Here is a 22903-nt window from a genome sequence, read left to right on the forward strand (position 1 = left end):
TTTTTTTTTTTTTATCAAATGGTGCCAGAAAGTTTAACAGATTTGTAAATTACTTCTATTAAAAAATCTTAATCCTTCCTGTACTTATTAGCTGCTGAATACTACAGCAAAAATTATTTTCTTTTTGAAACACAGAGTTGTCTGCTGACATCATGAGCACAGTGCTCTCTGCTGACATCTCTGTCCATTTTAGGAACTGTCCAGAACAGCATATGTTTGCTATGGGGATTTCCTTTTACTCTGGACAGTTCCTAAAATGGACAGAGATGTCAGCAGAGAGCACTGTGCTCATGATGTCAGCAGACAGCTCTATGTGTCAAACGTAAAATAATTTCCACTGTAGTATTTAGCAGCTAATAAGAACAGGAAGGATTACGATTTTTTGATAGAAGTAATTTACAAATCTGTTTAACTTTCTGGCACCAGTTGATTTAAAAAAAAAGTTTTTCACCGGAGTACTCCTTAAATATAAGATTTTGTGAGCATCTCTATTCTTTACGTACGAAAGAAGGTGTCACCCGTTTTACTGCCCACATGGAAACACATCATAACAATAAAAACAATGAAATTCAATTTGCATGCATACAACACATTCCACAGCAACCGCAATGTGTAGACAGACATCAAAAATTACTTCAATGCGAGGCAAAATGGATTACAAAATTAAAAGCTTTAGGGCCACTTGGCCTGAATGAAAGAAACTATTTCAGCCCATTCCTGTAATATAGCAAGATATATGTTTTTTCTATTGATTTTAAATATTTTCTTTTTTCTGTCATGTACCTTTAAAACGGTGCTTGGGTAACTCCTCCTCTTCCCCCTTTCTCCATATATACCTGACTAACTAATCCAATGGATCAGGAAACGGATGATGCGTCTCTGACGCGAAACCGCGCTGTCGTTCTGACATGCTCCGGCTACCGGCTGGTAGCCACCTTCCCTCCCTGCACCCTGGGGGAAAATGTTCTATAGCGTTGTTCTATAAGACTTTGACGCAATAAAAGCCTGAACTGATTTTGCATATTATGGTGAGTGCAGACATATTCTTTTCTCTTTTTTTTATTTGTGGAATTGCCTATTCCTACTAGTGTCTTGCACCCCATAGCATTTGCTTCACCAGGATTCTTTACTAAGTGCTTGTTCTAACTGAGCTTTATACACGTGTAGTGCCCATCCCCCCACTCTACCTTTGTGAATAAGAAATGAGCCCTGGTTTCTGCATTTAGAGACATGGAGTGAAATATCGGGGGAGTGAACAACTGACACACGTGGAGTCAAAATATCAATTGAAGATGTATCTTAATTTATTTCAGGCCCTTGACCAGTATTTATTCAGATACATATTCATATGTGTCTTAAATAGAGATGAGCCAAATTTTCCGGAAAAGTTTGTTTTGATACAATTTTTTTTCGCAGCGAATCTATATTAACCCCTTAAGGACCAGGCCATTTTACACCTTAGGACCAGAGCGTTTTTTGAACATCTGACCACTGTCACTTAACATTAATAACTCTGGAATGCTTTTACTTATCATTCTGATTCCGAGATTGTTTTTTCGTGACATATTCTACTTTATGTTATTGGTAAAATTTTGCATTTTTCTAACTTTGAAGCTCTCTGCTTGTAAGGAAAATGGATATTCCAAATAAAAAAAAAAATTATTCACAAATACAATATGTCTACTTTATGTTTGCATCATAAAATTGACGTGTTTTTACTTTTGGAAGACTTCAGAGGGCTTCAAAGTTCAGCAGCAATTTTCCAATTTTTCACAAAATTTTCAAACTCACAATTTTTCAGGGACCAGTTCAGGTTTGAAGAGGATTTGAAGGGTCTTCATATTAGAAATACCCCACAAATGACCCCATTATAAAAACTGCACCCCCCAAAGTATTCAAAATGACATTTAGTCAGCGTTTTAACCCTTTAGGTGTTTCACAGGAATAGCAGCAAAGTGAAGGAGAAAATTCACCATCTTCGTTTTTTACACTCGCATGTTCTTGTAGACCCAATTTTTGAATTTTTACAAGGGGTAAAAGGAGAAAATTTATACTTATATTTGTAGCCCAATTTCTCTCGAGTAAGGACATACCTCATTTGTCCATGAAAAGTGTTCGGCGGGCGCAGTAGAGGGCTCAGAAGCGAAGGAGCGACAAGGGGATTTTGGAGAGTACGTTTTTCTGAAATGGTTTTTGGGGGACATGTTGCATTTAGGAAGCCCCTATGGTACCAGAACAGCAAAAAATCCCCACATGGCATACCATTTTGGAAACTAGACCCCTTGGGGAACGTAACAAGGGGTAAAGTGAACCTTAATACCCCACAGGTGTTTCACGACTTTTGCATATGTAAAAAAAAAAAAAGAAATTTTCACTCAAATATGTGTTTCCCCCCAAATTTCACATTTTTGCAAGGGTTAATAGCAGAAAATACTCCCCAAAATTTGTAACCCCATCTCTTCTGAATATGAAGGTACCCCATAAGTGGACCCGAAGTGCACTACGGGCGAACTACAATGCTCAGAAGAGAAAGAGTCATATTTGGCTTTTGGAGAGCAAATTTTGGTCGGGGGGCATGTTGCATTTAGGAAGCCCCTATGGTGCCACAACAGCAAAAAACCCTCACATGGCATACCATTTTGGAAACTAGACCCCTTGAGGAACGTAACAAGGAATAAAGTGAGCCTTAATACCCCACAGGGGTTTCACGACTTTTGCATATGTAAAAAAATATATATATTTTTTCACTAAAATGTGTGTTTCCCCACAAATTTCACATTTTTGCAAGGGTTAATAGCAGAAAATACCCCCCAAAATGTGTAACCCCATCTCTTCTGAGTATGAAGGTACGCCATAAGTGGACCTGAAGTGCACTACGGGCGAACTACAATGCTCAGAAGAGAAGGAGTCATATTTGGCTTTTGGAGAACAAATTTTTCTCGGGGGGGCATGTTGCATGTAGGAAGCCCCTATGCTGCCAGAACAGCAAAATAACCCCCACATGGCATACCATTTTGGAAACTAGACCCCTTGAGGAACGTAACAAGGGGTACAGTGAGCATTTACCCCCAACTGGTGTCTGTCAGAACTTTGGAACACTGGGCTGTACAAAATTTTTAATTTGCACAGCCCACTGTTCCAAAGATCTGTCAGACACCAGTGGGGTGTAAATTCTCACTGCACCGCTCATTACATTCCGTGAGGGGTGTAGTTTCCGAAATGGGGTCACATGTGTTTTTATTTTTTTATTTTTGCGTTTGTCAAAACCGCTGTAACAATCAGCCACCCCTGTGCAAATCACCTCAAATGTACATGGTGCACTCTCCCTTCTGGGCCTTGTTGTGCGCCCCCAGAGCACTTTGCACCCACTTATGGGGTATCTCCGTAGTCGGGAGAAATTGCATTACAAATTTTGGAGGGCGTTTTTCCCTTTTACCTCTTGTCAAAATGAACAGTATAGGGCAACACCAGCGTGTTAGTGTAAAAAATTTATTTTTTTACACTAACATGATGTTGTAGACCCCAACTTCACCTTTTCATAAGGAGATGAAGGAGAAAAAGACCCCCAAAATTTGTAACACAATTTCTCCCGAGTACGGCGATACCCCATATGTGACCCTAAACTGTTGCCTTGAAATACGACAGGGCTCCAAAGTGAGAGCGCCATGCACATTTGAGGCCTGAATTAGGGATTATCATAGGGGTGGACATAGGGGTATTCTACGCCAGTGATTCCCAAACAGGGTGCCTTCAGCTGTTGCAAAACTCCCAGCATGCTTGGACAGTCAACGGCTGTCCGGCAATACTGGGAGTTGTTGTTTTGCAACAGCTGGAGGCTCCTTTTTGGAAACAGTGGCGTATCGGACGTTTTTCATTTTTATTGGGAGGGGGGCTGTGTAGGGGTATGTGTATATGTAGTGTTTTTTACTTTTTATTTTATTTTCTACATGGCCCCCCTCGGCGTTTGCCCTGGATGCCTGCTGAAGGATTTCAGCAGGCATCCAGTTCCGATCTCTGCCCGGCGAGCGGCAGAGATCGGAAATACAACAGGACGTTCTCTAACGTCCTTGGGCATTAAAGCCCAGGTAGTGAGGACGTTAGAGAACGTCCTATGTCCTTAACAGGTTAAAAAAGGCTATATCTAGCCTACATGCAGCCTCTATATGGGTATAGAACACTTTGCTGTGTTCTAAAACGCATATGGAGTGTGCTGGGGTCGTGAAATAATACTGTTATTCAGAATAACATGCAGATTACCGGCATCGCTTTTAGAATCACTGCCGCACAACAGCACAATGACAGAGCCTGGTGGTGGCATCAGTGTCAGGAGACCATATAGTGACTGAATGACATAGCGTGGAGGTGTTGGCAGCATGAGGACCACATATAGTGGCTGAATGACACAGCGTGGAGGTGTTGGCAGCATGAGGAGACCATATAGTGGCTGAATGGCACAGCGTGGAGGTGTTGGCAGCATGAGGACCACATATAGTGGCTGAATGACACAGTGTGGAGGTGTTGGCAGCATGAGGAGACCATATAGTGGCTGAATGGCACAGCCCAGAGTTGCCAGCAGCAGGAGTAGGCACTAGGCCTTCACAATCCCTAAGATTAAAAGAGGAATTTAGAAATTTAAACCAAAGATTTTGGATAGTGGGTGCTACTTATGAGAAAATTTGAAATTCCCAGACCCAGGCCCAACAGCGGCATCAGTAAACCATATATTGCCTGAATGACACCGCCTGGAGTTGGCTGATGCATGAGTACACAGCAGGGCTTCACAATCCCCCCCAAAAAACACAATGATTTTAGGAATTTTTGAAAAAGATTTTGGATAGCAGGTGCTACCTATGAGAAAATTTGAAATTCCCAGACCCAGGACCAACAACGGCATCAGTAAACCATATATTGTCTGAATGACACAGCCTGGAGTTGGCGGATGCATGAGTACACACTAGGGCTTCACCCCCTCCCCCCCCCAACAAAAAAAAAACCACAACAATTGTAGAAATTTATGAAGAAGACCTTTGGATAGCGGGTGATACCTATGAGAAAATTTTAAATTCCCAGACCCAGGCCCCACAGCGGCATCAGTAAACCATATATTGCCTGAATAACACAGCCTGGAGTTGGCTGATGCATGAGGAGGCCATTGAAATGTCTGATTTTTTTAATTTGAAATTTAAAACAACCTTTGCGTGACCCAGACCCCAGCGTGTGGGCATGAAGGACCAAATCGAACAAACACCCACAGGGATCTTGTAGCCGTGAGATGTAGGCGCAACGTCTCCATTGCCCTGACCAGCCATTGTTTCCAAGACTTTTCGCCAAGGCAAACCATGTGAAGAACAGCGTGACACCGCCGTGCCCTGCACACATGGTTTGCTGAAGGGCCACTGAGACTTGTCCGGGCCGTGGAGGCTTAGGACACAGTGAAGGATGTGGAGGCGGAGTCGCACACTGTCACAGGACCAACGGGCTGAGAGAGTGTAGCAGGAAGCAGCATGAGTACACAGCAGGGCTTCACAATCCCTAAGAAAAAACAACCATTTTTTAAATATTTGTAGAAGATTTTGGATAGCGGGTGCTACCTATGAGAAAATGTGAAATTCCCAGAGCCAGGCCACACAGCAGCATATGTAAACCATATTGTTACGCTGAGCGCTCCGGGTCCCTGTTCCTCCCCGGAGCGCTCGTGGCGTTCCTCTCTCTGCAGTGCCCCGGTCAGACCCGCTGACCGGGAGCGCTGCACTGATATTGCCGGCGGGGATGCGATTCGCATAGCGGGACGCGCCCGCTCGCGAATCGCATCCCAATTCACTTACCTGTCCCGGCCCCCGGCTGTCATGTCCTGGCGCGCGCGGCTCCGCTCCTTAGGGCGCGCGCGCGCGCCAGCTCTCTAAGATTTAAAGGGCCAGTGCACCAATGATTGGTGCCTGGCCCAATCAGCCTAATTAGCTTCCACCTGCTCCCTGGCTATATCATATCACTTCCCCTGCACTTCCTTGCCGGATCTTGTTGCCTTGTGCCAGTGAAAGCGTTTAGTGTTGTCCAAAGCCTGTGTTTCCAGATCTTCTGCTATCCACATTGACTACGAACCTTGCCGCCTGCCCCGACCTTCTGCTACGTCTGACCTTGCCTCTGCCTAGTCCTTCTGTCCCACGCCTTCTCAGCAGTCAGCGAGGTTGAGCCGTTGCCGGTGGATACGACCTGGTTGCTACCGCAGCAGCAAGACCATCCCACTTTGCGGCGGGCTCTGGTGAATACCAGTAGCATCTTAGAATCGGTCCACCGACACGGTCCACGCCAATCCCTCGCTGACACAGAGGATCCACATCCAGCTAGCCGAATCGTGACAGTAGATCCGGCCATGGATCCCGCTGAGGTGCCGCTGCCAAATCTCGCTGCACTTCCCACGGTGGTCACTCAGCAATCGCAGCAAATTGCCCAACAAGGACAGCAGCTGTCGCAGTTGACCGCCACGTTACAGCAACTTCTGCCACTGCTACAGCAGCAACCATCTCCTCCGCCAGCTCCTGCACCTCCTCCGCAGCGAGTGGCCGCTCCTAGCCTCCGCTTGTCCCTGCCGGACAAATTTGATGGGGACTCTAGACTCTGCCGTGGATTTTTGTCTCAATGTTCCCTGCATATGGAGATGTTGTCGGACCAATTTCCTACAGAACGGTCTAAGGTGGCGTTCGTAGTGAGTCTTCTATCTGGAAAGGCTTTGTCTTGGGCCACACCGCTCTGGGACCGCAATGATCCTGCCACAGCTACAGTCCAGTCCTTCTTCGCTGAAGTCCGTGGTGTCTTCGAGGAACCAGCCCGAGCTTCTTCTGCCGAGACTTCCCTGCTGAACCTGGTCCAGGGTAATTCTTCAGTAGGCAAGTACGCCATCCAATTTCGTACTCTCGCTTCCGAATTATCTTGGAATAACGAGGCCCTCTGCGCGACCTTTAAAAAAGGCCTATCCAGTAACATCAAGGATGTGCTGGCCGCACGAGAGATTCCTGTCAACCTGCAAGAACTTATCCATTTGGCCACCCGCATTGACATGCGTTTTTCTGAGAGACACCAGGAGCTCAGCCAGGAAAAAGACCTTGATCTCTGGGCACCTCTCCCACAGTATCCTTTGCAATCTACGCCTGTGCCTCCCGCCGAGGAGGCTATGCAAGTGGATCAGTCTCGCCTGACCCATGAAGAGAGGACTCGCCGTAGGGAAAAAAATCTATGTCTGTACTGCGCTAGTACTGAACATTTCTTGGTGGATTGCCCTATTCGTCCTCCACGTCTAGGAAACGCACGCACCCAGCTCACGTGGGTGTGGCGTCCCTTTTTCCGAAGTCTGCTTCTCCACGTCTCACTGTGCCCGTGCGGATTTCTCTTTTTGCCAACTCCTCCCTCTCAGCCGTGGCCTGCTTGGACTCTGGTGCTTCTGGAAATTTTATACTGGACTCTTTAGTGAATAAGTTCTGCATCCCGGTGACCCGTCTCGTCAAGCCTCTCTACATTTCTTCGGTCAACGGAGTTAAGTTGGACTGTACTGTCCGTTACCGCACAGAACCCCTCTTAATGTGCATTGGACCCCATCACGAAAAGATCAAATTGTTCGTCCTTCCCAACTGTACCTCTGAAGTCCTCCTCGGTCTGCCATGGCTCCAGCATCATTCTCCCACCCTTGACTGGACCACCGGGGAGATCAAGAATTGGGGTTCTGCTTGCCGTAAGAAATGCCTCACCTCTGCTCCCAGTCCCGTCTGTCGGGCCTCAGTGTCTCCTCCTGTGCCTGGTCTCCCAAAGGCCTGTGCCGTGCCTCCTCATAGCCCCCGTCCTGGTGACACCCTGCCCCGTGCCAAGCTTCACCCTCTGCCCTCCCCCATTCCCACTCCTGCTGTACTGCCTGCCTTTGAGGAAACCCTACAATCGCTCCCGGTGTCCTCGTCCCATGTGAAGCAATTGCCGGACAAAAAAAGGGGGAGACCTAGGGGGGGGGGTACTGTTACGCCGAGCGCTCCGGGTCCCTGTTCCTCCCCGGAGCGCTCGCGGCGTTCCTCTCTCTGCAGCGCCCCGGTCAGACCCGCTGACCGGGAGCGCTGCACTGACATTGCCGGCGGGGATGCGATTCGCATAGCGGGACGCGCCCGCTCGCGAATCGCATCCCAAGTCACTTACCTGTCCCGGCCCCCGGCTGTCATGTCCTGACGCGCACGGCTCCGCTCCTTAGGGCGCGCGCGCGCCAGCTCTCTAAGATTTAAAGGGCCAGTGCACCAATGATTGGTGCCTGGCCCAATGAGCCTGATTAGCTTCCACCTGCTACCTGGCTATATTACCTCACTTCCCCTGCACTTCCTTGCCGGATCTTGTTGCCTTGTGCCAGTGAAAGCGTTTAGTGTTGTCCAAAGCCTGTGTTTCCAGATCTTCTGCTATCCACATTGACTACGAACCTTGCCGCCTGCCCCGACCTTCTGCTACGTCTGACCTTGCCTCTGCCTAGTCCTTCTGTCCCATGCCTTCTCAGCAGTCAGTGAGGTTGAGCCGTTGCCGGTGGATACGACCTGGTTGCTACCGCCGCAGCAAGACCATCCCGCTTTGCGGCGGGCTCTGGTGAATACCAGTAGCATCTTAGAACCGGTCCACCGACACGGTCCACGCCAATCCCTCGCTGACACAGAGGATCCACATCCAGCTAGCCGAATCGTGACACATATATTGCCTGAATGACACAGCCTGGAGTTGGCTGATGCACGAGTACACAGCAGGGCTTCACAATCCCCCCAAAAAAGACTACAATTTTAGAAATTTTTAAAAAATATTTTGGATAGCGAGTGCTACCTATGAGAAAATTTGAAGTTCCCAGACTCAGGCCCAGCAGCGGCATCAGTAATACATATATTGCCTGAATGACACAGCTTGGAGTTGACTGATGCACGAGTACACGCCAGAGCTTCACAATCCCCTCCAAAAAACACAAACATTTTAGAAAATATTGAAAAATATTTTAGATAGCGGGTGCTACCTATGAGAAATTTTAAATTCCCAGACCCAGGCCCAGCAGCGGCATCAGTAAACTGTATATTGCCTGAATGACACAGCCTGGAGTTGGCTGATACACGAGTACACAGCAGGGCTTCGCAATCCCCCACAAAAAACACAACAAGTTTAGAAAATTTTGAACCAAAGATTTTGGATAGCGGGTGCTACCTAGGAGAAAATGTTAAATTCCCAGACCCAAGCCCAGCAGCGGAATCAGTAAACCATTTATTGCCTGAATGACACAGCCTGGAGTTGGCTGATGCACAAGTACACAGCAGGGCTTCACAATCCCCCCCAAAAAACACAACACTTTTAGAAAATTTTGAAAAAGATTTTGGATAGCGGGTGCTACCTTTGAGAAAATTTGAAATTCCCAGGCCCAGGCCCCACAGCGGCATCAGTAAACCATATATTGCCTGAATGACACAGCCTAGAGTTGGCTGATGCATGAGGAGACCATTGAAATGTCTGATTTTTTAATTTGAAATTTAAATCAAACTTTGAGGGGCCCGGACCCCAGCATGTGGGTACGAAGGACCAAATCCAACAAGCCCCCACAGGGCTCATGTGGCCGTGACCACGCCCTGACCGGCCCTTTTTTTTTTTTTGAACCTTTGTTTAAGAACAAACGCATATCCAAGAGTCCTGAAGACTCTATAATGCAGGACAGTGGACCACAAAAAGACATTCTTCTCTAAAGTAATGTTTTCTGAAATAAAGAAGCAGAGTTCATCCCTCTACGTATTATTTTTGACAATTTTAATTAAAAAATCACACACAACAAGCGTTCAATGGTGTAATGGTTATTATTCTGGAAAATTCAAGTTTATTACTGTGAAAATTATCATAAAATTTGAAAAAAATAGTACCCAAGAGGGTTTAATAACCCAATACATTGCACCGTAAATGTTGAAATATTAATTAAGCATGTATTTATCTATTTCACAAATCGTAAAATGAAAGGCCCAAGCCCAGAAGCATTATGAAGGCAAGTAGTTCCTTAAAGACACAGGAGCAGTCAGGAGTAGGCATCAGCAGTACCCAAGAGGCTTTCACAACCCCTTACATTGCACGATCAATCACGAGATCGAGCAATAATGGCTGCACGCGCGCTACACTGAACGGACCAGTGTGGGTAACCTGCTCAACCCCGTTCATGATAGGGATTGGGGATTGCAATTATTTTCCATGAAAGAAGAATTCCAACTAAGTGCGGGTCATAAGCTCGGGTTCATTAAGTCCCTGGCCTTTGTACACACAGCCTGTCTCTACTACCGATTGGATGGTTTAGTGAGGTGCTCGGATCGGCCCCGGCGGGGTAGGAGAAGGCCCTGGCAGGGCGCCGAGAATTTAAAGATCATTGTTGAAATTTGCATTAAGCATGTATTAGCTACTGCTAAACTTCCAAAAATTAAAGGCCCAAGGCCAGAAGCATCAGTGAGGCAAGAAGTTCCTGAAAGACACAGGATTAGTCAGGAGCAAGCATTCGCAGTACCCAAGAAGGTTTCATAACCCCTCCACTAAAGATCAATGTTGAAATTTGTATTAAGCATGTATTTAGCTACTGCTAAACATCCAAAAATTAAAGGCCCAAGACCAGAAGCGTCAATGAGGCAAGTAGTTCCTGCAAGACACAGGATGAGCCAGGAGCAGGCATTCGCAGTGCCCAAGAGGGTTTCATAACCCCTTACATTTAAAGATCATTGTTGAAATTTGCATTAAGCATGTATTTAGCTACTGCTAAACATCCAAAAATTAAAGGCCCAAGGCCCGAAGCATCTGTGAGGCAAGTAGTTCTTGAAAGACACAGGATGAGCCAGGAGCAGGCATTTGCAGTACCCAAAAGGGTTTCATAACCCCTTACATGTAAAAATCAATGTTGAAATTTGCATTCAGCATGTATTTAGCTACTGCTAAACATCCAAAAATGTAATGCCCATGGCCAGAAGTGTCAGTGAGGCAAGTAGTTCCTGAAAGACACAGGATGAGCCAGGAGCAGGCATTCGCAGTACCCAAGAGGGTTTCATAACCAACCATAATTGGGAAATGTTGGTGTAGCAGCATAGTCAATCTACTCTGAGGCCTCTAGCATTGGTGGCTGGAAATCCTGGCTAATCCATCCCTGATTCATCTTGACAAACGTCAGTCTCTCCACATTTTTAGTGAACAGACGAGTTCGCCTTGGGGTGACTATGGCCCCGGCCGCACTAAACACCGGCTCTGATGGCACACTACTGGCCGGGCAGGACAGCTTTTCCAGGGTAAACTCTGCTAGTTGCGGCCATTAATCAAGTTTGGCTACCCAGAAGTCCAGCAGATCTTCAATATTTGTTGGCATGGTCATGTCAAGGTATGCCACCACCTGCTGGTTCAGGTCCTGCTCCATGTCTACCTGCTGCTGATGAGTTGCTTCACTATGTGGGTGAAGAAAGCTACTCATCAGCCACTGTAGACTCAGGCTGCTGCTGATTGAGCTGGTACTGTTTCTGCCACCCCTCACCTCCCCAGCAGCCATGGCAGTGGAAGGTGAGCGCAGAGGGCCCCCCGAGTCAGACCTGCGATAGGCATCAGCCAACTGACTACGTAGAATCTCTCTGTAGCTCCACTCTGCCCCTCATTCCAGGTGACTTACAAATAATGTGGCTTCCTCAAAGGGCCTCAGCAGGTGTCACGTATGAGCTGCCACTGGTTCACATTGAAGTTACACAGGGGAGTACTCCTGTCTGCTTGGATCATCAACAAATCGGTGATGGCTTTTCTTTGTTCGTATAGTCTGTCTAACATATGGCGGGTGAAATTCCAACGTGTGGCAGCGTCACAAATAAGACTATGTTGTGGGATACTGTTCTGACGCTGCAGCTCAAGGAAGGTGTGCTTGGTGGTGTACGAGTGGCTGAAGTGCATGCTCAGTTTCCTTGCCATTTTCAGGATGTTTTGCAAATGGGGTGAAGACTTGAAGAAGTGCTTGACAACCAGATTAAACACGTGTGCCATGCAGGGCGCATGTTTCACACTTCCTTGTCGCAGCGCGGACACGATGTTCTTCCCATTGTCGGTTACCATGGTTCCCATTTCCAGATTTCGTGGACTAAGCAATACTCGGATTTCTTTACGAATGAATTTTAGCAGTTCCTCCCCTGTGTGACTCTGTTCGCCAAGGCAAACCATGTGAAGAACAGCTTGACACCGCCGTGCCCTACACACGTGGTACGATGAAGGGCCACCGAGATTTGGACGTGCAGTGGAGGCCGAGGACATGGTGGAGGATGAGGAGGTGGCGTCGCATACTGTAACACGACCAACTGCCTGAGAGCTAGAGCATGGAGGAGGAAGCGGTGTGACCTGTCCAAGTTGCTGCTGTGGCTGTGCAGGAACCACATTTACCCACTGGGCCGTAAAAGACATGTATTGTCCCTGCCCGTAGTTACAGCTCCACACGTTGGCGCTGCCGTGCACTTTTGACCACACCGACAGGCTCAAGGACTGGCCCACCTTCTCTTGTACAAACTTATGCAGGGCTGGTACTGCCTTCTTCGCTAAGAAACGGCTTGGGACTCTCCACCTCGGCTCGGCACAAGCCATCAATTCTCTGAAAAGTGCAGAGTCCACCACTTGAAAAGGGAGGGACTGCAGCACCATTCAACTTCTGCACCATCGGATGAGTGGGTGCATACTGTTGTCTCTTGGACATGGCTTCGCCGATGGATTGTTGGCAGAATGGCTGACTAAAACCAGGAGAAGCAGGAGCCTCTGGAGCGACAGAAGGAGGGTTTAACATACAGCTCCCTTCGGCTGAGGTGGTGGAGCCTTGGCTGGATGAAGGAGGGAGCGGATGGCCACTGGGTGATGCAGCAGGCTGGACCACTACATCGGAGCCACGGTTCTCCCAGGCCGCTTTATGGTGTCGAAGCATGTGTTGACACAGGGACCCTGGCCACGCTTCACCTCCTGCCGACAGATCTTGCATGTGGCTACGTGAACCTCCTCCGGATGCCCGATGAAGAACTTCCACATCGCTGAGTAGCTGATTTTCCCACCTACAGTCCGCACTAATTGACTGCTACTGGCGCCGTCTCCAGGAACCCCTGTTCCACTCCTGCCACCACACTGACTGCCAACCGTGCTACCGCCTTGCTGCCTCAAGGGCAACCTGCAACTCTCTTCTCCTGATGATGATGAAGCTCCTTCTGCACCCGGCTCCCAATTGTGATCGGCTTCATCATCATCAACAGGTATGTGCACGTTACTAATGTCCTCCTGGTGTATGACTAAGGCCTTGTGGGCCGAAACGCGTCACGTTAACTGAGTGTCCGATGTTTCCTATGGCAACTATGCAATAAAGCAGCTCGGTTTTTATATGTGTGTGCGCTGGACATTCTTCCTTTCTTGCACATGTTTGGACCTAGTCCTGGTCCTGTCTGTTCGCAGAAGCCTGGGGTGGAGCTGATTCTACTTGCTTGTACTTTCTAATGTCCTCCTCAGGTTCCCCAACAATGTCTGCTTCAGGACCCTGAACCCTTGCATCACCGCCTCCCACGTCACTCTCCGCATCACTACTTGGCCACCTAGCGGAGCAAGCGGCACATGTCTCCTTCCCTTCTTGGCTGGGCAGAAGCTGCTGGCTGTCTTCTATTAGATCGTCCTCAGTGAATAGTGGAGCTGAACCCACAGCATAAGATACTTCTCTAGGAGAGGGAACAGCATAGGACAAAGGCAATGGCAGGACAGGGACTGCTCCCGGGCCATGTCAACTGAGGGTTGTGTCTGAGGAACCCACCGACTGTTGACTGACGGTGTCAGATGTCACTTGTGATGATGTGGATGAGCGTGTTAACCAATCGACGACGGCAGATGGGTTGTTGGCCGAGACACGACCGCTGGCTGATAACAGGAGCTCAGCCTCTCACTACGACTCCTGCTGCCACTCACCCCAAGTCTGCTGCCAACTCTGCCTGAAGTATTTAGGCCTCTGCCACTCCTCTGTGCACATCCTGGCACTTCTCTGCCTGACATACTTAGTGCGTATATGAGGGTATTATAATACGCTACACTGCTCTTTAAACAGTATTTGTCTAGAACAGCAGCAGGTGATTACTTATGGCTGTCCTTTCACAGTATGTAGGCCCTTTACAGATTAACAGGTACAAGATGGTACCCTACTTGGATGTACATATGCGGTATGCACTGATGAGGGTAGTAATATGCACAACTGTACGCAGAAAAAACTCTGTTTTATTTTTTAAAACACCAGCCGATGAATACTATTGTTTGGACTTAGATAGTATGGAGCAACTTGACAGATTAAAAGGTACTAAATGGTACAATTCTGGGATGTACCTATGGGGTATGCACTGATGAGGGCAGTAATATGCGCAACAATACGCAGAAAAAACTCAGTATTTTTGTAAAACACCAGCCGGTGAGTACTATTGTTTGGACTTTGACAGTATGTAGCCCCTTGACAGATTAACAGGTACAAAATTGTCACAACGAGCGCCCGAGTCCTCTCCTCCTCTTCCCGGGATCCCTGCGTCTCCCGCTCGGACATACCGACCGGGAGCACGGGATTCCTTGTGTCAGGGAAGCAGCTGCCGTGGCGGCTGGTCCCCGCTCACGTGCCGCGTCCTTGTCTAACTCACCACTGCACCTTGCTCCACACGCCGACTCACTCTGCTTTTCGGCGCGCGCGTGCACCGCCTTCAGTAAATTTAAAGGGCCAGCGCACCATTGATTGGTGCGCTGGCTAATTGTTTCCTGCTCCTTCCCCATAAAAGTTACCTGCCCCTTCCTGCCCTTGCCGGATCTTTGTGCCCTAGTGCCTCTGAGAAAGAGTTCCATATTGTGTGTATTGCCTTGCCTGTTGCCGAACCCGTTGCTACAGCCTACTGGCCTTTGAACCCTTGCCTCCTGCCCTGACCTCTGCTACGTCCGACTACGCTCCTGCCTGCTCCCTGTGTACCACGCCATATCAGCTGCCAGAGAGGTCGAGTTGCTACTGGAGGATACGACCTGGTGGTTACCGTGGTACAACCCGCGCCATCGCCACTCTGATCAAGAGGATCCACTACCAGTCCTGCCAGTACGTGACAGTAAGATCCAGCCATGGATCCCGCTGATGTTCCTCTGCCAAGCCCAGCGGACCTCACCTCCATTGTGGCCCAGCAAGGTCAGCAGCTAGCCCAGCTAACCGCCATGCTGCAGCAGCTCCTGCCGTCTCAGCAACAGCCAGCTCCTCCGCTTGCATCTGCTGTATCTCCTCCGCCTGCAGCTGCCACCGGTTCCAGAGTCCGCCTATCCCTGCCTTACAAGTATGACGGAGATCCCAAGCAGTGCCGAGGGTTCCTGTCTCAGTGCTCTCTCCACCTTGAGCTACTGTCTGACCAGTTTCCTTCCGAGCGAGCCAAGGTAGCCTTTATCCTCAGTCTGCTCTCCGGGAAGGCCCTGGCCTGGGCTACACCACTATGGGATTGCACTGATCCAGTCACCTCCTCCGTCCAGAGCTTCTGTCAAGAGTTCCGGAATGTTTTCAAGGAACCTGCCCGGGTTACCTCTGCAGAGACTGCCTTACTCAATTTGTCCCAGGGAGGCTCTACCGTGGTTGACTACGCCATTCAGTTTCGCACCCTCGCCTCAGAACTGAACTGGAACAATGATGCCCTTTGTGCCACATTTAAGAAGGGACTTAACAGTGAAGTAAAGGACGTCCTGGCTGCACGTGAACTACCTTCCACACTTAGTGACCTCAACTTGTTGGCCACTAGAATCGACAAGCGCTTCGCCGAGAGACGAGAGGAACTCCTTCTTGAAAAAGAAAACGCTTAACCTAGACGCTACCCTTGTCTGGCTCCCGTTTTTCAGCATCCACCTCAACCTCTCTCTGGGCCTCCCGCCGTGGAAGCCATGCAGGTGGATCGGTCACGCCTGACTCCGCAAGAACGAAGCCATCGCAGAGATGAGAACCTGTGTCTGTACTGCGCCAGTACTGAGCACTTACTGCGAGACTGTCCTCTCCGTCCACCGCGTTCGGGAAACGCTTGCACCTAGTAAACGTGGGAGAGACGTTGCTAGGTATGGATTCCTCCTCTCCACGTCTCATTATATCCGTGCAGTTGTTCCTCTCTTCCAAGTCCTTGGTCCGCTGCAGCCTTCTTGGATTCCGGTTCAGCCGGCAACTTCATTCACGCCTCCTTGGTCAACAAGTACCGCATTCCGGTAGTCCGCCTAACTTAGCCTCTTTTTATTTCTACGGTTAGCGGTGAGAGACTCTCTGCCACAGTGCAGCTCCGTACCCTGCCACTGCAGATGGATATAGGAATTTTTCATACAGAGACTCTAGAGTTCCTAGTCCTTCCCTTCTGCTCCTCCGAACTCCTCCTGGGTCTACCATGGCTACAACGTCACAGTCCTGTTCTGAACTGGTCCTCTGGTGAAATCCTGAGTTGGGGCCCCTGCTGTTCGGACCGGTATCTCAAGCCTGCTCCTGTCAAGCGTCCTTTGCAAGTTTCCCCAGCCTCCTGGACTGCCTAATCCATATCATTGCTTTGCGGATGTCTTCTGCAAAAAACAAGCCGAGGTTCTTCCTCCTCATAGACCCTAAGATTGTCCTATCGACCTTATGCCTGGTTCTATGCCACCCCGGGGTAGAATTTATCCTCTCTCACCTCCAGAGAGGATTGCCATGTCCGAATATATTCGTGAAAACCTACAGAGAGGATTCATAAGGAAGTCTTCTTCTCCTGCTGGGGCTGGTTTCTTCTTTGTGACTAAGAAGGACGGTTCGCTCCGCCCTTGCATAGACTACAGAGGACTCAATAAAATCACCATTAAGAACCGTTACCCTCTGCCCCTAATCTCAGAGTTATTTGATCGCCTACGTGGGGCCAAGATTTTCACCAAATTGGATCTTCGAGGGGCCTATAATTTGGTCCGTATCCGAGAGGGCGACGAGTGGAAGACCGCCTTTAACACAAGAGACGGTCACTTTGAGTACCTAGTGATGCCCTTTGGCCTCTGTAATGCACCAGCCGTCTTCCAGGAATTCGTCAACGATATCTTCAGGGACTTACTCTACTCCTGTGTGGTCGTATACTTGGATGTCCTTGTCTTCTCCTCCGACCTGGACCAACACCGGGTCCATGTGCGACAAGTGCTTACCCGCCTGAGGAGAAATCGTCTATATGCCAAGATCGAAAAAATGTATTTTTGAGCAGTCCTCCTTGCCTTTCTTGGGTTACATTATTTCTGTTCAAGGACTTCAAATGGACCCCGCCAAGCTCTCGGCGGATTTGGATTGGCCACGCCCCACTGGACTCCGAGCCATAAAGAGGTTTTTGGGCCTTTGAACCCTTACTGCCTGCCCTGACCTCTGCTACGTCCGACTATGCTCCTGCCTGCTCCCTGTGTACCACGCCATACCAGCTGCCAGAGAGGTCGAGTTCCTACTGGAGGATACGACCTGGTGGTTACCGCCGCAGCAAGTCCATCCCGCCTTGCGGCGGGCTCTGGTGAAAACCAGTAACCACTTAGAACCGCTCCTCTGGTACAACCCGCACCATCGCCTCTCTGGTCAAGAGGATCCACTACCAGTCCTGCCGGTACGTGACAAAAATGGTACAATACTTGGATGTACGTATGCGGTATGCACTGATAAGGGCAATAATATGCGCAACAATACGCAGAAAAAACTCTGTATTTTTGAAAAACACGAGCCGGTGAGTACTATTGTTTGGATTTTGACAGTATGTAGCCCCTTGACAGATTAACAGGTACTAAATGGTACAATACTTTGATTTACCTATGCGGAATGTACTGATGAGGGCAGTAATATGCGAACTATACGCAGAAAAAACTCAGTTTTTTGTTAAAACACCAGCCGGTGGTTACTATTGTTTGGACTTTGACAGTATGTAGCCACTTGACAGATTAACAGGTACAAAATGGTACAATAGTTGGATGTACCTATGCGGTATGCATTGATGAGGTGTTACGCCGAGCTCTCCGGGTCCCCGCTACTCCCCGGAGCGCTCGCAACATCCTCGCATTTGCAGCGCCCCAGTCAGACCTGCTGACCGGGTGCGCTGCAATACCTCTCTCAGCCGGGATGCGATTCGCGATGCGGGAGGCGCCCGCTCGCGATGCGCATCCCGGCTCCCGTACCTGACTCGCTCCCCGTCGGTCTTGTCCGGGCGCGCGCGCGCCGGGTCTCTGCAATTTAAAGGGCCACTGCGCCACTGATTGGCGCAGCAGGCTTAATTAGTGTGTTCACCTGTGCACTCCCTATTTATACCTCACTTCCCCTGCACTCCCTCGCTGGATCTTGTTGCCATTGTGCCAGTGAAAGCGTTCCTTGTGTGTTCCTAGCCTGTGTTCCAGACCTCCTGCCGTTGCCCCTGACTACGATCCTTGCTGCCTGCCCTAACCTTCTGCTACGTCCGACCTTGCTCTTGTCTACTCCCTTGTACCGTGCCTATCTTCAGCAGTCAGAGAGGTTGAGCCGTTGCTGGTGGATACGACCTGGTTGCTACCGCCGCTGCAAGACCATCCCGCTTTGCGGCGGGCTCTGGTGAATACCAGTAGCAACTTAGAACCGGTCCACCAACACGGTCCACGCCAATCCCTCTCTGGCACAGAGGATCCACCTCCAGCCAGCCGAATCGTGACATGAGGGCAATAATATGTGCAACAATACGCAGAATTTTTTTTTATTTTTTAAAAACACCAGCAGGTGATTACTTTTGCCAGGAGTCAGGACTTTTCCTGTATCTAGACTTGTTACAGATACAGAATAGTAGACTGCTTTGATGTAGGCATGTGTTATGCTCGTATGAGGGCAGACAAAAGCACTACAGTCCACTGAAAAATATTGTATTTGTGAACAGCAGCAGGACCCAACAGTGCAGCACCACAATAAAAAAAAAATATACAGGGATTAAACCCTAAATTGTACTCTGTCACACAATTCTGAGCAGCAGATGATTTGTGGAGCAAAAAAAATACTGAATTGCACTGAAAAATTAGGAGATAAGATGGTTGATAAAGTTCAGGCAGCTTGGAGATCTGTATGAGGCAGCTGACAGCTATCTGCCCCTCTCTGCTGCAATGCTCAATAACGTGAATAGGAGGTTTAGCAATCAATGATCCTTCTCAGAGTAACAGCACAGCACTCTGCACTCCTGCCTTTCCCTAATGCTGATGTGACTAGCAGTTGCAGTGTAACGCTGTGGTATGAGCTATTCACACACACACAGTCCTGTCCTCTCCATCTGAGTGCATAGATGAAATGAAGAGAGGCAAGATGGCTGCCGATTGTATAGGGGCTGTGACATCTCAGGGGTCAGTGAACACTGATAGGCTGCATCTCACATGTGATTCCGGGTCATCCCGCCTACTTTCATTCCCGACGCTGTTTCCCGCCCTCCCATAATCCCCTGCCCCATGTACTCACATGTGGATCCGCCATTTTAGGTCTCCAATAGCCTGGAACGCTGTAAAATGAAGTTTAATGAAGCGATTTGCGCGCTCGAATCCCGGCGATATTCGCATTCGTTCCGAATCAAATATTTCAGGAAATTCGTAACGAATTTGGTTTGGTCAGCTTCGATACGCTCATCTCTAGTCTTAAAGATGATCAGAGGTTATTCTGGTTACCTAAGAACTGGACAGTTGCAAATTCTTCATGATTCAACAATATTCAGCCCACCTGCAGAGCAGGAGGAAAGTTTTAATCTAGTCAATGTTTATTAATAGAGATGAGCGAACTTTTCAAAAATTCGATTTGCCAAATTTTTCAAAAAAGTTTGTTTCGATCGGAATTTTTTTGCGGCAAATCTATATTAACCCCTTAAGGACCAGGCCATTTTACACCTTAGGACCAGAGCGTTTTTTGCAATTCTGACCACTGTCACTTTAAACATTAATAACTCTGGGATGCTTTTAGTTATCAATCTGATTCCGAGATTGTTTTTTCGTGACATATTCTACTTTAACATAGTGGTAAAATTTTGTGGTAACTTGCATCCTTTCTTGGTGAAAAATCCCAAAATTTGATGAAAAATTTTAAAATTTAGTATTTTTCTAAATTTGAAGCTTTCTGCTTGTAAGGAAAATGGATATTCAAAATATTTTTTTCTTTTATTCACATTTCCAATATGTCTACTTTTTGTTTGCATCATAAAATTGACGTGTTTTTACTTTTGGAAGACACCAGAGGGCTTCAAAGTTCAGCAGCACTTTTCCAATTTTTCACAAAATTTTGAACCTCGCTTTTTTTCAGAGACCAGTTCAGGTTTGAAGTGGATTTGAAGGGTCTTCCCATTAGAAATACCCCACAAATGACCCCATTATAAAAACTACACCCCCCAAAGTATTCAAAATGACAATCAGTAAGTGTTTTAACCCTTTAGGTGTTTCACAGGAATAGCAGCAAAGTGAAGGAGAAAATTCACAATCTTAATTTTTTACACTCGCATGTTCTTGTAAACCCAATTTTTGAATTTTTACAAGGGGTAAAAGGAGAAAATGTATACTTATATTTGTAGCCCAATTTCTCTCGAGTAAGCACATACCTCATATGTCTATGTAAAGTGTTCGGCGGGCGCAGTAGAGGGCTCAGAAGCGAAGGAGCGACAAGTGGATTTTGGAGAGTACGTTTTTCAGAAATGCTTTTTGGGGGGCATGTTGCATTTAGGAAGCCCCTATGGTGCCAGAACAGCAAAAATAACCCACATGGCATACCATTTTGGAAACTAGACCCCTTGGGGAACGTAACAAGGAATAAAGTGAGCCTTAATACCCCACAGGTGTTTCACGACTTTTGCATATGTAAAAAAAATATATTTTTTTTTCACTAAAATGTGTGTTTCCCCCCAAATTTCGCATTTTTGCAAGGGTTAATAGCATAAAATACCCCCCAAAATTTGTAACCCCATCTCTTCTGAGTATGGAGGTACCCCATAAGTTGGCATGAAGTGCATTACGGGCGAACTACAATGCTCCGAAGAGAAGGAGTGATATTTGACTTTTTGAGAGCAAATTTTGCTCGGGGGGCATGTCGCATTTAGGAAGCCCCTATGATGCCAGAACAGCAAAAAAAAGACATGGCATACCATTTTGGAAACTAGACCCCTTGAGGAACGTAACAAGGAATAAAGTGAGCCTTAATACCACACACGGGTTTCACGACTTTTGCATATGTAAAAAAATATATATTTTTTTTTCACTAAAATGTGTGTTTCCCCCCAAATTTCAAATTTTTGCAAGGGTTAATAGCAGAAAATACCCCCAAAATTTGTAACCCCATCTCTTCTGAGTATGGAGGTACCCCATAAGTGGACCTGAAGTGCACTACGGGCGAACTACAATGCTCAGAAGAGGAGGAGCACCATTGAGCGTTTGGAAAGAGAATTCGTTTGGAATGGTAGTCAGGGGCCATGTGCATTTACAAAGCCCCCCGTGGTGCCAGAACAGTGGACCCCCCCACATGTGACCCCATTTTGGAAACTACACCCCTCACAGAATTTAATAAGTGGTGCAGTGAGCATTTACACCCCACTGGCGTTTGACAGATCTTTGGGACAGTGGGCTGTGGAAATGGAAAATTACATTTTTAATTTTCACGGATCACTGTTCCAAAAATCTGTCAGACACCTGTGGGGCGTAAATGCTCACTGCGCCCCTTATTACATTACATGAGGGGTGTAGTTTCCAAAATGGGGTCACATATGTTGGGGGTCCATTGTTCTGGTACCATGGGGGCTTTGTAAACACAAGTGGCCTTCAATTCCGGACAAATTTTCTTTTCAAAATCCCAATGGCGCTCCTTCTCTTCTGAGCATTGTAGTGCACCCATAGAGCACTTTACATCCACTTATGGGGTATGTTCTTACTCAGAAGAAATTGGGTTACAAATTTTGGGGAGCTTTTTTTATTTTCCCTTGTGAAAATGAAAAATTTAGGGTGACACCAGCATTTTAGTGAAAACATTTTTTATTTTTTCATTTTCCCATCCAACTTTAATGAAAATTTGTCAAACACCTGTGGGGTGTTAAGGCTTGTTATACCCCTTGTTACGTTCCGTGAGGGGTGTCGTTTCCAAAATTGGGTCACATTTCTGTATTTATTGTTTTGTGTTTATGTCAGAACCACTGTAAAATCAGCCACCCCTGTGCAAATCACCAATTTAGGCCTCAAATGTACATGGTGCGCTCTCACTCCTGAGCCTTGTTGTGCGTCCGCAGAGCATTTTACGCCCACATATGGGGTATCTCCGTACTCAGGAGAAATTGCGTTACAAATTTTGGGGGTCTTTTTTTCCTTTTACCTCCCGTGAAAATAAAAAGTAAAGGACAACACCAGCATGTTAGTGTAGACCCCAACCTTTCTTTTTTATAAGGGGTAAAAGGAAAAAAAGCCCCCAAAATTAGTAACGCAATTTCTCCTGAGTACGGAGATACCCCATATGTGGCACTAAACTGTTTCCTTGAAATACGACAGGGCTCCGAAGCGAGAGAGCGCCATGCGCATTTGAGGACTAAATTAGGGATTGCACAGGGGTGGACATAGGGGTATTCTACGCCAGTGATTCCCAAACAGGGTGCCTCCAGCTGTTGCTAAACTCCCAGCATGCCTGGACAGTCAGTGGCTGTCCGGAAATGCTGGGAGTTGTTGTTTTGCAACAGCTGGAGGCTCTGTTTTGGAAACACTGCTGTACAATACGTTTTTTATTTTTTATTAGGGGGACAGTGTAAGGGGGTGTATATGTTGTGTTTTACTCTTTATTATGTGTAAGTGTAGTGTGGTGTTTTTAGGGTACATTCACACTGGCGGGTTTACAGTGAATTTACCGCTAGGAGTTTGCGCTGCGGTGAAAAAT

General features: G+C 47.5%; 1 protein-coding gene across 1 annotated transcript in view; it reads left to right on the plus strand.

Moving 5' to 3' along the window:
- LOC130360466 (vomeronasal type-2 receptor 26-like) overlaps positions 1–22903 on the plus strand; it is a 43774-nt gene that overhangs the window by 9358 nt on the left and 11513 nt on the right. The gene's annotated exons all lie outside the window — the stretch shown is intronic.

Source organism: Hyla sarda, chromosome 3 (assembly GCF_029499605.1).
Source record: "Hyla sarda isolate aHylSar1 chromosome 3, aHylSar1.hap1, whole genome shotgun sequence".
Classification (NCBI taxonomy): domain Eukaryota; kingdom Metazoa; phylum Chordata; class Amphibia; order Anura; family Hylidae; genus Hyla; species Hyla sarda.